Below are 14,732 nucleotides of genomic sequence, written 5' to 3' on the forward strand. Positions count from 1 at the left end.
TAAAAGTCAGATCTGTGAGCTAACATTAATGAGTAAATAATCTACCTGTGAGAAACCGAATTGGAAAACCTATTTATAGACTTTGTCGAAAGCCTGTACGCAGAAATTACTTTAATTAAATGTTCCCAGTGTTCCTGATGAAGGGTTTATGACCGAAATATCGTTTCCCCATCTCCTGAGATGTTTCTTGATCTGCTGTGCTTTTCCAGCACCACACGCTCGACCCTGATCTCCAACATCTGCAATCCTCACGTTATTCTGCCAGTATACAGAAGTATTAAGAGGCATGCGGTTCCAATATAGGTACATGTAACAAGTGGCAGTTAAATGGATGACTGGGATTTGTTTACAGTTTTGGAAAATATTCAAATTTAGTAAAATAAAACAGATTGGAGGGCAGTGATCAATGAAGTACCACAAGGATCGGTGATGGGCCCTCTACCTTTTGTCATTTAAAGAAACGATTTGGATGCGAGTATAAGAGGTACAGTTAGTAAGTTTGCAGATGACGCCCAAATTGGAGGTGTAGTGGACAGCAAAGAGTGTTATCCAGGACTTGGACCAGATGGGCCAATGAACTAAGAAGTGGCAGATGGAGTGGCACATTCAGATAATTGTGAGGTGATGCATTTTGGGAAAGCAAATTTAGAAGGACTTATACACTTAATGGTAAGGTCCTAGGGAATGTTGCTGAACAAAGAGACCTTTGAGTGCAGGTTCATAGCTTCTTGAAAGTGCAGTCGCAGGTAGATAGGACGGTTAAAAGGCTTTTGGTATGCTTTCCTTTATTGGTCAGAGTATTGCATACAGGAGTTGGGAGGTCTTCTTGCGGCTGTACAGGATATTGGTTAGGCCACTGACTAGATTACATTACTTACAAATGAGATTACTTACAGTGTGGAAACAAGCCCTTCGGCCCAACAAGTCCACACCGACCCTCCAAAGAGCAACCCACCCGGACCCAGTCCCCTAACACTACGGGCAATTTAGCATGGCCAATTCGCCTGACCTGCACATTTTGGACAGAGGGAGGAAACCGGAGCTCCAGGAGAACGTGCAAACTCCACACAGACACTTGCCTGAGGCAGGATTGGACCCCAGGTCTCTGGCGCTGTGAGGCAGCAATTCTCACCACTGTTGGAATATTGGGTACAATTCTGGTCTCCTTTCTATCGGAAAGATGTTGTGAAACTTGAAATGTTTCAGAAAAGGTTTACAAGGATGTTGCCAGGGTTGGAGGATTTGATCTACATGGAGAGTCTGAACAGGCTGGGGCTATTTTCCCTGGAGCGTCGGAGTCTGAAGGGTGACTTCATAGAGGTTAACAAAATTTTGAGGGGTAATGGATAGGATAAATAGGCAAAGTCTCTTCCCTGGGGTCGAGGAGTCCAGAACTAGAGAGCGTAGGTTTATGGATGAGAGGGGAAAGATATAAAAGAGACCTGAGGGGCTGCTTTTTCATGCAGAGGATGGTACGTGTATGGAATGAGCTGCCAGAGGATGTGGTGGAGGCTGGTAAAATTGCAACATTTAAGAGGCATTTGGATGGGTATATGAATAGGAAGGGTTTGGAGGGATATTGGCCGGGTGCTGGCAGGTGGGACTAGATTTTGTTGAGATGTTAGGTCGGCATGGACGGGTTGGACCGAAGGGCCTATTTCCATGCTGTTCATCTCTATGAATCTATAACTGTAATGTAATTAAATACACACCAGAATTTGAAATTTTATAGTTTTCGCTCAATCGGAATAATGACCGAGTATGAGTCTTGGTTTTGAAATGATGGCGTTTTCCAACGTAAGGAGAGAGCAAATGTCATCGAACAAGAGAGCACGTGCCATCTGAAATGGATCTCCAAAAGAAATTTCTCTCGAAGCACCATCTGCCGAATGTATAATTTCCAGTAATACCAGGAACATTTAGCATAATACAGCCGCTCCATTTCCTCCATTTTACCATGATTTCCCCTCACAGTCCGTTCGAGTAATCCCGAAAATGAGCTTACCACATTGCCGCAGCTGGGGAACATTAGCATTATCTGCAGTGAAATGCAGAGAGTTAACGTTCCGAGTCTGTTGATCGTTGGCAGAACAGACTTACTATTCTCCCTCTGTTGCTGCAGCCCAATTGAGCTTCTCTTTCACTTTCTGGCTTTGTTTTAGATATTGAGCATCTGAAATTCCATGTTTTGTCCCATCAATACATTTTTAAATTATTTCTACATTCTTTCGGATCGTAGAATCAACTTCTCATAATTGTTGAAATAGTCTCATGCTTTCCATTCTCGAGTGCAACAGATTCTCTTGCGAGTGACTCATGAATATTACCAAAGCACAGATTTGTTCCTGTTCTGCATTGGACCAATTAAACATTTTTAAGCCTTCAAACTTATCCCGCTACATTCCTCTCAGTGTGTTTTGCAGAACTTATTTCGTCCTCCACAATGAGCTTGGCCACTGGAAATGTAAAATAGGACGATATGGCAAGGAGGATGCTTCTCATCCTTGTAGACACATCATTCCATAACTCAATGTTAATTTGGCGAATATTCTGGCAGAATAAATGCGCGTATTGATCAAGACTTTTTTTTAGTTTTATGATGCTCGTTACATTGAATCCAGAGGACATCCGGAAGGGTTTGTTGTTGCAATTTCCTGTATGACCAAGACTGAACTATCCATGAAGAATAAGTGCATGGTGGAAAAGTTTCTCTATTCTGCAGAATTCGATTGATTTACAGCCGCCTTTGTAGATAATATAGATAATAAGATAATATAGAAAGCAGCCCTGAACTGGTTATGTGACTGGTGGGGTACGGAGCCATGTGAATTTCTTTATTTTTTTCCGGATTTTCACATCGGTATAAGTATACAGGCAGTGGCATTATTGGCCCAGAAACTTTGGATTTATATATTAGGTATTATTCAAATAAAATTGAAAACAAATGAAGTGTGGTCATGCATTTATTAAGATCATTACAAGCTGGAATTTTGAATAGTACGGTATGGCTTTGATCATCGACCTGAGCTGTTTAATAAAAAAAAGAAACTCATCTGCCAGACTGTCCAAAATGTGAACTGAGCCCATCACGTGTTAGAGCGCAGGGACCACATGGAGGGTTAATGAATGCTTTATTTATGTTGTTCGAAAGAACAATTACGATGGACAAGAAACAGTAACTCTTTTTCTCTATACGCAGATATTATCTGACCTGAGAGTTTCCGCTTAAATTTCTCTCTTTCCTTCAAATTATCTGCATTTTGTTTTAATCATCATTTATTCTGGTGCTATGCAGTTAAGGTTGTTTTTTTATTGCTAAGAAAACACTGCAGAGATGAAACGAGAGTGTGGTTCACAGGAGAAGAAAATATGCATGCTTTTGCCTGGAAAAAAGTAAATGTAACCTCAGAGAAGACATGCTTAACTAAATGGAGAAATATTTTTTACCAGGTACATCTTCCATGCGAACGCTATTGCCTCGATATCTTCGGGTTATAAAGCTATAAGAAATATTAAACCCCCACATTCACAAATGTTCATGGAGCAACACTGGACCGTTCGCCCCAATGAACTAGGAAGAGCCAATTGAGATGAACGTAAACGTGTAAAGGCGAGATATACATTCATAGATTTGTGTCAGTGTAAACTAATGTTATTGTGGTACACATGAGATATTGCTGTGCTGCATGTTTTGAGAACTTTCAAACTATGTTTACTATCTGGACAGTTACGTTATTAGTTATTTATTCCGTCTATTGTGTTAAGAAACATGTGTTCTGCTGTGAAGGAAATGCTGAAGCACATGTGACTTTTTTCTGAAACGATTCTCACTTTATCTCTGACAATAACAATAAAATAAATGCTTATATGAACTAGGTTTCATTCTGCGATCAGTCTTGTCCAGTAATGTTATCAGCTGGAATCACAACACGATGCAGTTGGTCTCATAGTCATTAAAATTACAGGAAAATGCCGTTCAGTCCACCATGACACAACAGTCAAAACCAACCGTCTATTTTAATCAATTTTCCAGCACAAGGAAGTGACATTGTAAGTACACTTTTAAATGCTTTTTATATGTGATGAGGGTTTTGAAGTCTATTATCCTGAGAGACAATGGGATCTCGATTGCTGCCTAACTCTGGGCAAAAAAAAAGGTTTCTGCACATCTCGTATGTATCTTCTGCTACTTTTCCCAGTCTCTCCTTCATCAAGTGGAAATACATCTTCTTCAGTACATTATCGATCACTCTTATAATCATATACATCTGCAAATAATACATCAAGTATATTTACATATTTCATATTTAGAGAAGGGTGTGAACGCCAACTCATTAAGTGTATATAAATTCATGTCCCTCTAACGTCTTTTTTTTGAGATGGTATCCAAGCATGTGGATGAGGGTCTGGCAGTTGACGTGGTGCACATGGACTTCAGTAACCCATTCAATAAGCTTTCAGCTGGTTGGCCTTTGCAGAAAATACTGAGGTACGGGATTGAGGGTGCTTAAGCAGTTCATTTTGACTGTCGTAATCACGCATATGCAATTTAATTTCATTGGTGTAGACTGACAGTGGGTAGTTCCTCACTGATGAAGTGGACAGATACTGCAAGTCTGATCATTGTTAATATGGGAGCTACCATACTGGCTTGTCGAAATCAGACAAGATTTTCAGGTAAATTCAATGCTGACATTCATTTCAAGACGGCTATATTATAAGAGCAGAGATGCACTGCTGAGGCTGAATGAGGCTCTGCCCAGAACGCATTTTGAATATCGTGAGCAGTTTTGGACCAAATATTCAAGGCACGTTGTGTAAGCATTGGACGGGTTTCAGACGAGGTCACACCGACTTTCGGAAGAGCCTCACACCTAGATGCAGTTCTCTCCCCTCTCCCTCAAAATTTGAATCACACATGGGTAATCCAGATAGGAATTACAACAATGGTCCTGTTGACGAATGTCGAGTTATATGAGAAGCAGTTGAGGCTTAGAACATAGAACATAGAAAGATACAGCGCAGTACAGGCCCTTCGGCCCTCGATGTTGCGCCGACCGAATCCTACCTAACCTACACTAGCCCAATAACTTCCAAATGCCTATCCAATGCCCGCTTAAATGACCATAAAGAAGGATAGTTCACCACTGCTACTGGCAGGGCATTCCATGAACTCACAACCCGCTGTGGAAAGAATCTACCCCTAACATCTGTCCTATACCTACCACCCCTTAATTTAAAGCTGTGTCCCCTAGTAACACCTGACTCCATTAGCGGTAAAAGGTTCTCAGTGTCGACCCTATCTAAACCCCTAATCATCTTATACACCTCTATCAAATCTCCCCTAAACCTTCTCTTCTCCAATGAGAACAGCCCCAAGTGCCTCAGCCTTTCCTCATAAGATTTTCCTACCATTCCAGGCAACATTCTGGTAAACCTCCTCTGCACTCGTTCCAATGCCTCCACATCCTTCCTATAGTATGGCGACCAAAACTGCACACAATACTCCAGATGAGGCCGCACCAGAGTCTTATACAGTTGCAACATGACCTCAGGACTCCGGAACTCAATTCCTCTACCAATAAAGCCCAGTACACCATATGCCTTCCTCACAGCACTATTTACCTGGGTGGCAACTTTCAGAGATCTGTGTACATGGACATCAAGATCCCTCTGCTCATCCACACTACCAAGTAGCCTACCATTAGCCCAGTAATCCATCTTCTTGTTACTCCTACCAAAGTGAATGACTTCACACTTAGCTACATTGAATTCCATTTGCCACATTTCTGCCCAGCTCTGCAACTTATCTATATCCCGCTGTAATCTACCACTTCCTTCCTCACTATCCACAACTCCACCGACTTTTGTGTCATCCGCAAACTTGCTTACCCAGCTTTCAAGCCCTTCCTCTAGATCATTTATAAAGATAACAAAAAGCAATGGTCCCAAAACAGATCCTTGTGGTACACCGCTAGTAACTGCACTCCAAGATGAACATAGTCCATCAACTACTACCCTCTGTCTCCTTCCAGCCAGCCAATTCCTAATCCAAACCTCTAATGTATCCTCAATGCCATCCCTCCGTAGTTTTAGCATTAGCCTACCATGGGGAACCTTATCGAACGCCTTACTAAAATCCATATACACAACATCTACTGCTTTACCCTCGCCCACTTCCTTAGTCACCTTCTCAAAGAACTCAATAAGGTTCGTGAGGCACGACCTGCCCTTCACAAAACCATGCTGGCTATCCTTGATCACGTTATTCCTATCCAGATGTTCATAAATCTTATCCCTTACCATTCTCTCTAAGACTTTGCCCACCACTGAAGTCAGACTCACTGGCCTATAGTTACTAGGGCTATCCCTACTCCCTTTCTTGAACAAGGGGACCACATTCGCTATCCTCCAGTCCTCTGGTACTATTCCCGTTGACAATGACGACATAAAAATCCAGGCCAATGGCTCTGCTATCTCCTCCCTAGCTTCCCATAGGATCCTAGGGTAAATGCCATCAGGCCCAGGAGACTTATCTATTTTCATCCTTTCCAATATTCCCAGAACCTCTTCCCTGCATATTTCCAGGCCATCCATTCTAATCATTTGTGACTCCATATTCACATCAGCAACAGTGTCCTGTTCCTGAGTGAATACTGATGAAAAGTATTGATTTAGTGTCTCTCCAATCTCCTCCGCCTCCACACACAACTTCCCACTACTATCCTTGACTGGACCGATACCTACCCTAGTCATCCTTTTATTCCTGACATACCTATAGAAAGCCTTTGGGTTTTCCCTAATCCTACCAGCTAAAGACTTTTCATGTCCCCTTCTCGCTTCTCTTAGCTCTCTCTTTAGATCCTTCCTGGCTACCTTATAACTCTCTATCGCCCCAACTGAACCTTCACGCCTCATCTTTACATATGCCGCCATCATCCCTTTCACAAGGGATTCCAATTCCTTACTAAACCACGGCTGCCTCACAAGGCCCTTTACACCATGCCTGACTGGTACATACTGATCGAGGACACGTAGTAGCTGCTCCTTGAACAATCCCCACATCTCATTAGTGTTCTTCTCTTGAAGCCTGTTTTTCCAATCCACACATCCTAAGTCATGCCTCACTGCATCATAATTTCCCTGCCCCCAGCTATAGCTCTTCCCCTGCGGCGCACACTTATCCCTCTCCATCACTAAAGTAAAAGTCACCGAGTTGTGGTCACTGTCCCCGAAGTGCTCACCTACCTCCAAGTCTAACACCTGGCCTGATTCATTACCTAGAACCAAATCCAGTATAGCCTCACCTCTTGTTGGCCTGTCTACATGTTGTGTCAGGAAACCCTCCTGCACACATTGGATAAACACCGACCCATCTAATGAACTCGAGCTATAGCTCTCCCAGTCAATATCTGGGAAGTTAAAGTCCCCCATAACAACCACCCTGCTACCGTCACTCTTTTCCTGAATCATCCTCGCAATATTATCCTCTACTTCTCTCGGACTATTAGGAGGCCTGTAGAAAACACCTAACAGGGTGACCTCACCTTTCCTATTTCTAACCTCAGCCCAAACTACCTCAGATGGCAAGTCCTCTTCCATCGTCCATTCCACTGCTGTAATACTATCTTTGACAAGTAATGCCACACCTCCCCCTTTTTTAACCCCATGTCTGATCCTACTAAAACATTTAAACCCTGGAACCTGCAACAGCCATTCTTGTCCCTGTTCTACCCACGTCTCTGTAATGGCCACAACATCGAAGTCCCAGGTACCAACCCACGCTGCAATTTCACCTACCTTATTTCTTATACTTCTGGCATTGAAGTATACACACTTCAATCCACCCTTCTGTTTACAGGCACCCTCCTTCGAGATCGCTGCATTATTCATAAGCTCCCTACACTCAAGGTCCTGTACCCTAAAGCTACAGTCCAGGTTCCCATGCCCCAGCGGAGTTAGTTTAAACCCTCCCAAAGAGCACTAGCAAACCTCCCCCCAAGGATACTGGTGCCCCTCAGGTTCAGGTGTAGACCATCCTTTTTATAGAGGTCCCACCTTCCCCAGAAAGAACCCCAGTTGTCCAGAAACCGGAATCCCTCCCTCCTGCACCATCCCTGTAGCCACGCATTTAACTGCTCTCTCTCCCTATTTCTCGACACTCTATCACGTGGCACGGGTAACAAACCAGAGACTACAACTCTGTTTGTTCTAACTCTGAGCTTCCAACCTAGCTCCCTGAAAGCCTGTCTGACATCCTCACCCTTCTTCCTACCTATATCGTTGGTGCCAACGTGGACCACGATCTGGGGCAGCTCCCCCTCCCCCTTAAGGACCCGGAAAACACGATCAGCGACATCACGTACCCTTGCACCTGGGAGGCAACATACCAAACGTGAGTCACTTTCGCCCCCACTAAACAGTCTGTCTGTACCCCTCACTATCGAGTCCCCAAGAACTATCGCTCTACCTTTCTCCACCCTTCCCTTCTGAGCAACGGGGCCAGGCTCCGTGCCAGAGGCCTGAACCTAGTTGCTTGCCCCTGGTAAGTCATCCCCCCCACAAGTATCCAAAACGGTATACTTGTTCTTGAGGGGAATGACCGCAGGGGGTCCCTGCACTGGCTTCCTCCTCCCACTCCCCCTCACTGTCACCCATCTATCTTGAACTTTCGGAGTAACTACTTCCCTAAATCTCTGATCTATGACCCTCTCTGCCTCCCGAATGATCCGCAGTTCATCCAAATCCAGCTCCAGTTCCCTAACACGGGCTTGGAGGAGCTGGAGATGGGTGCACTTCTTGCAAGTGTACTCAGCAGGGACGCTAATGGCTTCCCTCACCTCATACATGTTGCAAGAGGAACATTGCACTGCCTGCACTGCCATCCCTCTAAAAAGCTAGCTTTCTTTAAAAAAAACTAAATGTAAAGAAACCAAACAAGCAAAACGCAGCACTTACCTGCTTGCCGCAACGGGTCTTATTATTTAGGTTAGAGGAGGAGGGCGGGTGGGAGGCTCTTCTGCCGAAGTGCCTCGGGTTACTCGCCTGCGCGTTTAAATAGAGAAAAAACCCTACCCAGGTAACCTAGCAACACAAGCCTCCGGGTCTACCCGGCGTTTTTTTTAAAAAAAACCTTCTTAAATTTTAGTTTAAAAAAGTTAAAAAAAAGTTAAGTACTGGAACTTACAACTTAAATTTTTAGTTTTTAAAACAAAATAAGAAAAACTAAGAACTTGTAGATTGTAGTTGCTGACATTTCAGGGGTTGGGGTGAAGTCTGTTTGAAACTAATAGAATACAGATTAGCCTGGATGTGCAGACGTGGAGAAGATGTTTCCACAAGCCAGAGAGATTATGATCTGAGGGCAATGAATCAAGGTGAATAGATGAGACTCAATACTGGAGATATGGAGAAGTTCCTGCAGCGAGAGAGTGGTTCATCTTTGGAAATCATTGCCAGAGACGGATGTGAACGCCAACTCATTAATTACATATAAATTCATGTCTCTCAAACGTCTTTTTTTCTGAGACGGTATCCAAGCATGTGGAAGAGGATCCGGCAGTTGACGTGGTGTACATGGACTTCAGTAAACCCTTCAATCAGGTTTCGCATGGTAGGCTTTTGCATAAAATGTAGAGGTATGGGATTGAGGGTGGTTTAGCAGTTTAGGTTAGATACTAGCTTTCTGTAAGAAGGCAGCGAGTGGTGGTTGATAGAAAAAAAAATTCAGCCTGGAGCACTCATTGTTTGCCACACAGATCTGTTTTGGGACCAATGCTGATTGTAATTTTTTATAAATATCTTGGACGTAGGCAAAGCCGAACGGTTAGTAAGTTTGCAGATGACACTATAGTCGGTGGAGTGGTGGGCAGTGTAGGAGAATGCAACAAGTTGCAGGGGGACTTGGATAAATTGCAGAATTGGTCTGAGAGGCGGAAAATTGAGTTTAATGCAGATACATGTGAGGGGATTCACTTTGGGCAGAATAACAGGAAAGCAGACTATCGGGTCAATGGAGCAATTCTTGGAAACGTGTTTGGTGTCCATGCGCATAGATCCCTAAAAATTGCCACCCATGTTGATATTGCTGTTAAGAAGGCATATGGTGTGTTAGGTGTTATTGATAGAGAGATTGTGTTCTGGAGCGTTGATGTCACGATGCAACTGTACAAAATGGTATTCCGGCGTCACTTAGAATATTGTGTGCATTTTTCCTTGGCCCATGACAGGAAGGATATGGAAATATTGGAAAAGGTGCAGAGGAGATTTACCGGGATGTGGACTGGTCTGGAGTGAATGTCTTCTGAAAAAGACAGAGGAACTTGGGTTTGTTCTCATTGGAGGGAAAAAGGTTAAGATCAGATTTAATAGAAACATACAAGATGATCAGAGGATGGGAGAGGTGGAAGTCAGAGTCTTTTATTTCCCTAGGGTGATAACACCAACTTACACGAGAGGGCATAGCTACAAATTGAAGGGTGATAGATTTAAGTCAGATTCAAGAGACAGGTTGTTTATTCAGAGAATCGTAAGGGCGTGGAATTCAGCCACATTATGGGTATTTAAGCTGTCCTTGGATAAGCATATGAATAATGGCGGGAGAGAATCAATGGAAGAGCATGAATTAGTTCATAGTTCGGACAACATCGAGGGCCAAACGGCCTGTTTTGTACTATATTCTATGTTCTAAAAAGAAATAGATTCCTTCTTGATGAGGATGGAGGTCAAGGGTTTGTGGGCAGGAGGCATGAGAATGGCGTTAAGAAACATTATGCCCAAAGGCGAAGCATCGTGAAAACGTAATGGACCAAATGGTCACAAACTTCTACTGTTACTTATTGCCCTACTGGGTCGGGCTAACATGTTCCTCTGAACGACAGCAATATGGTTGACTCTGAACTGCTAATTGAAATGGCTAAACAAATCAATCACTTATACTAACCACAACCAAGCCTGGAAAAGGAAATTGATCCAAGTGGCAAAAACTTAAGTCCCAAAGATGAGAGTTGCAATGAAATAGCCCTGTTAACCCTGAAATTAGTCCTTACTAATTCCTGGGGCCCCGTGTTAAAAAAGAGCAGAATTCAGAGATTAGCCGAGCAACACTCTGACATGATGGTACTAATGGAAATATATTGTACAATGTTCCAGACATGAACATGACCATCCCTGGATATGCGCTCTCACACTGGCAGGAAGGAGCCAACGGAGATGGCTGCACAGTGCTTTACAGTCAGGAGGAACTTGCCCTGTGAATCCTTAACATTGATTCAGGATCCCATAATGCCTCATGTTTTCATTTTAAACATGGGCAAGGAAGCCTCCTACTGATGACCACATCATATCTTACCTCAGCTAATGAATTAACGCTGCTGTATGTTGAAGACCATTTGGGGGAAGCACAGATGATCACAAGGTTACAGAACATGCTGTCAGTGGGCGATTCAAGTTTTCAAGCAGAACTGCAGCGGCACGACTGTTTGCGCACTAAAGGATATTTCTGCTGAATGTTAGCATGTGATGAGGCCACCAACAGAGATGGTAAATTATACTTGACGTCATCTTCACCAATCTGTCCGACATAGATGCATCTGTCAAAAACATAAACACGGACTGTCCACACGACGGCCAAGCTGGAGAAGACATTCCGCCTCCGGGTTGAGGACCCATTACACCCATTTGTGCGATGCTATCACTTTGTTAATACAGAAGACACTGAACAGATATAGTGACTCAAGATTGAACATTCAAGCGGCAATCAACAGCTGCAGAATCCTGTTACAAACGCAAATTGCTAACTCATGATACAGTACAAAGGGATGAGCAACATTACAGCCTCCTCTGGAGGTCTTTAACAACACGGGAGCCCATCTTCAGCTATTCATTTCACTCTACGTTATAGCAATAAATGTTTGGAGGTACTGGGCACTGCAAAAGCGTTTGGGCCCGAAAATATTCTGGAGACTAATGGTGCAGAAAATGTCACAGTCATAGCCAAGCTCTTCCAGTAGAGCCAGAACACTGAGTTCTATCCAATAATGTGGAAGATGTCCCAGGAATGTCCTGTACATTGAGAACAGAAGTAAAAAAATCTTTTGATGAAGGGTCACATGACTCGAAATTTTACCTCCGCTTTCTCTTGAAACATGCTGCTTAACCTGCTGAATTGTTACAGCAATTCTAGACTTTGTTTCAAGTCCAAATTGGGTCAATTACCAGCTTGTTAGTTTGCATTGAAACATCAGTAAAATGACGTAAGCTGTGTTACCATGTACAACCTGCGCAGCAGGAAACTGCTCACTGACACGCAGTTCAGAATCCCGCAGGAGGACATGCCCACTAACTGTGAAGACACTGTTAATTAGACAGAGTACTATGCTTTATTCATTTTTTTCCAGATACTAAATATGAATATATAACCAAAAGCGAAAGAACTTTGAATGCTGTACATCAGGAGAGAAAAAACAGAAATTGCTGGAAAAAACTTAGCAGGTTTGTCAGCATTTTTTGGAAATAAATCAGAGTAAATGGTTGGGTTGCATGACACTTACTGAGAACTGGAGTTCGGAGGAAGGGTCACTCTACACGAAAAGGATAACTCTGATTTGTCTGCACAGATGCTTTCAGACCTGATTAGGTTTACGAAGAATCTAAGACTGTTTCTCTGTATTTAAACATTAAAAATATTCAACAGAAAAGATAATATTGCTTATCACAAGGACAATGTTCTCATTGCCACTTCATCAAAAACTGTTAGAACTGACATCAAAGGACGAGACCAAACGAACATGTGTAGTAAACATTCATTGGTGCTTTTTTTTTTGAAATTATAACATCATATATTGATGTCAAAAATAAAATGCCTCACAGTAAACTAACGTGTCCTTAGGTGGGAGATGTGCTCAAAAGTGGAAGTGTTGTATTTGGGAATATAGGTTTTGAAATAAATTCATTGCGGTAGTTCACTGAAAGTAACTTTATCTTGCTAAAATGAGAAAACAGTTTGAGTCAATTTACTGCTCACACTTATTCCAAAAGTATATGATATGACAGTCAAATGTTTGACAGAACCTCTCTGTCAATGGGTAAAGGTTTATACTGATGAATCTAAATTAGGCAAGAAAGCTCTTCATTTAATGTTCACTTCAGAACAGAAACCTCAAGGTAACAGTGCAGAAGAACTGGAGTGCTCAGGATAGAAGAAAAATCGGTTTCTCCTGATTGCGGAAGCTACTTTAATTTGGAGTAACCAGTCAGTACAGTCAAAATGATTCTGTTGGTGGAAATTCTAATATAGTAGAGTTTGGACAGACATATTCAAATAAAACTCCACGTTCAGTATATGTCTACATGTCGGAGTAAAGCTGGGCAGCTCATGTAGCTCAATTTCGAAAACAAGATGTTGATTAATTGTAGATTCAGTTTCACAACAGTTGTTCATGTTCCAGGTAGCCTCGAATAATAGACAGGCACAAGCAGTCATAGCTCAATAGGCAAGGCGAGTTGTGGTTTAATCGATCACACGACTGAAATGATCGAAATAAGAATGCTGGGTGTGAGGTGCTGGTGGAGGTTGATCATTGATTACTATTGTCTTCGATAAAAGATATATGCATGTGTGAAAAAAAATGACGACACCGACTGACCTGTAATCCAAACTAAATCAGAGGCTGACCAGTAAATTTGTGTTCTTACGTTCTGTTTATTATTTTTCTTCTAATTTTCAAAGTGAACAGACTGAAACTGATGTCAACTGGCCGTTAGGATTTCTCACAGTTTTCTTATTAAATTTTAATTACCTCATGGTGAAGAGTTGGGTCCCAGCATCAGCATCGGTGGTGAGAAGGAACACCAGCTGTATAGGCTTACGCCAGAAATTGCGGAGGCGAGTTCGGATTCCTTGCGGCCTTTACTGAAATAGTCCCAACAGTTTCAGCACCGAGTTCAGGGTTCGAGTACAGAAGGAGTTTCTAGAAGACTGCAGCAGCAGAGTGGATCCAGTTGATTCTTGGGACTGATTCTGTGGCGGCTGAAGATGAGGCCTTTCGCGTCCTCAGCAAGGCGAGTGTAGGACCAGCCACCAAATCACGTGTGACAGCCGGTGCAGGAGTCCCTTCCTTTTGGAAACTGAACTCAGCAATGAAGGTGCAAGCTTTTAGGGAACTTGGGATGGAAGCGTTTGTGGAACCAGCGACGAATGTCACCAACAAACAAGGGCACCTCGACATTGGTGGGGCGAAGGAAGTCCCAAGCCCTTCATGTTAGCATCGACTGTCAATGACAGGGTGGACATTGCATTCAGCGGAGAAGGCGACGTCTGTGGACAGTTTTGGTCAGCTTCGGCAATGTGGTAAGCTCATTTTAGGGATTACTCTAACGGACTGTGAGGGGAAATCATGGTAAAGTGAAGGAAGTGGAGCCGCTGTATGAATTGGAGTCCCAGCAAAAATAATCACTTTCAAAAGAGGGTAATGTTTGACTTTTAGCTTCATTCGTTATTTTTGTACTTCATGCTAAGAATATCTGTAACACCTAACTACTAAGCTTATTCATCCTTTCTAACTGGTTCTTAAGATTCTTCACATAAATACCTGTGTGAGCATGGCGCCTTGCATGGCAGAATTATACTCTTTTCACTCCTCTCCTGTACTTGAGTTCTCATAACAATCATCAAAGCTAAATCAAAATAAATTAATCCCACAACACCGTTATTGGTAGTTCGAACTCCTCTG

Source organism: Hemiscyllium ocellatum, assembly GCF_020745735.1.
Source record: "Hemiscyllium ocellatum isolate sHemOce1 chromosome 41 unlocalized genomic scaffold, sHemOce1.pat.X.cur. SUPER_41_unloc_3, whole genome shotgun sequence".
Lineage (NCBI taxonomy): Eukaryota > Metazoa > Chordata > Chondrichthyes > Orectolobiformes > Hemiscylliidae > Hemiscyllium > Hemiscyllium ocellatum.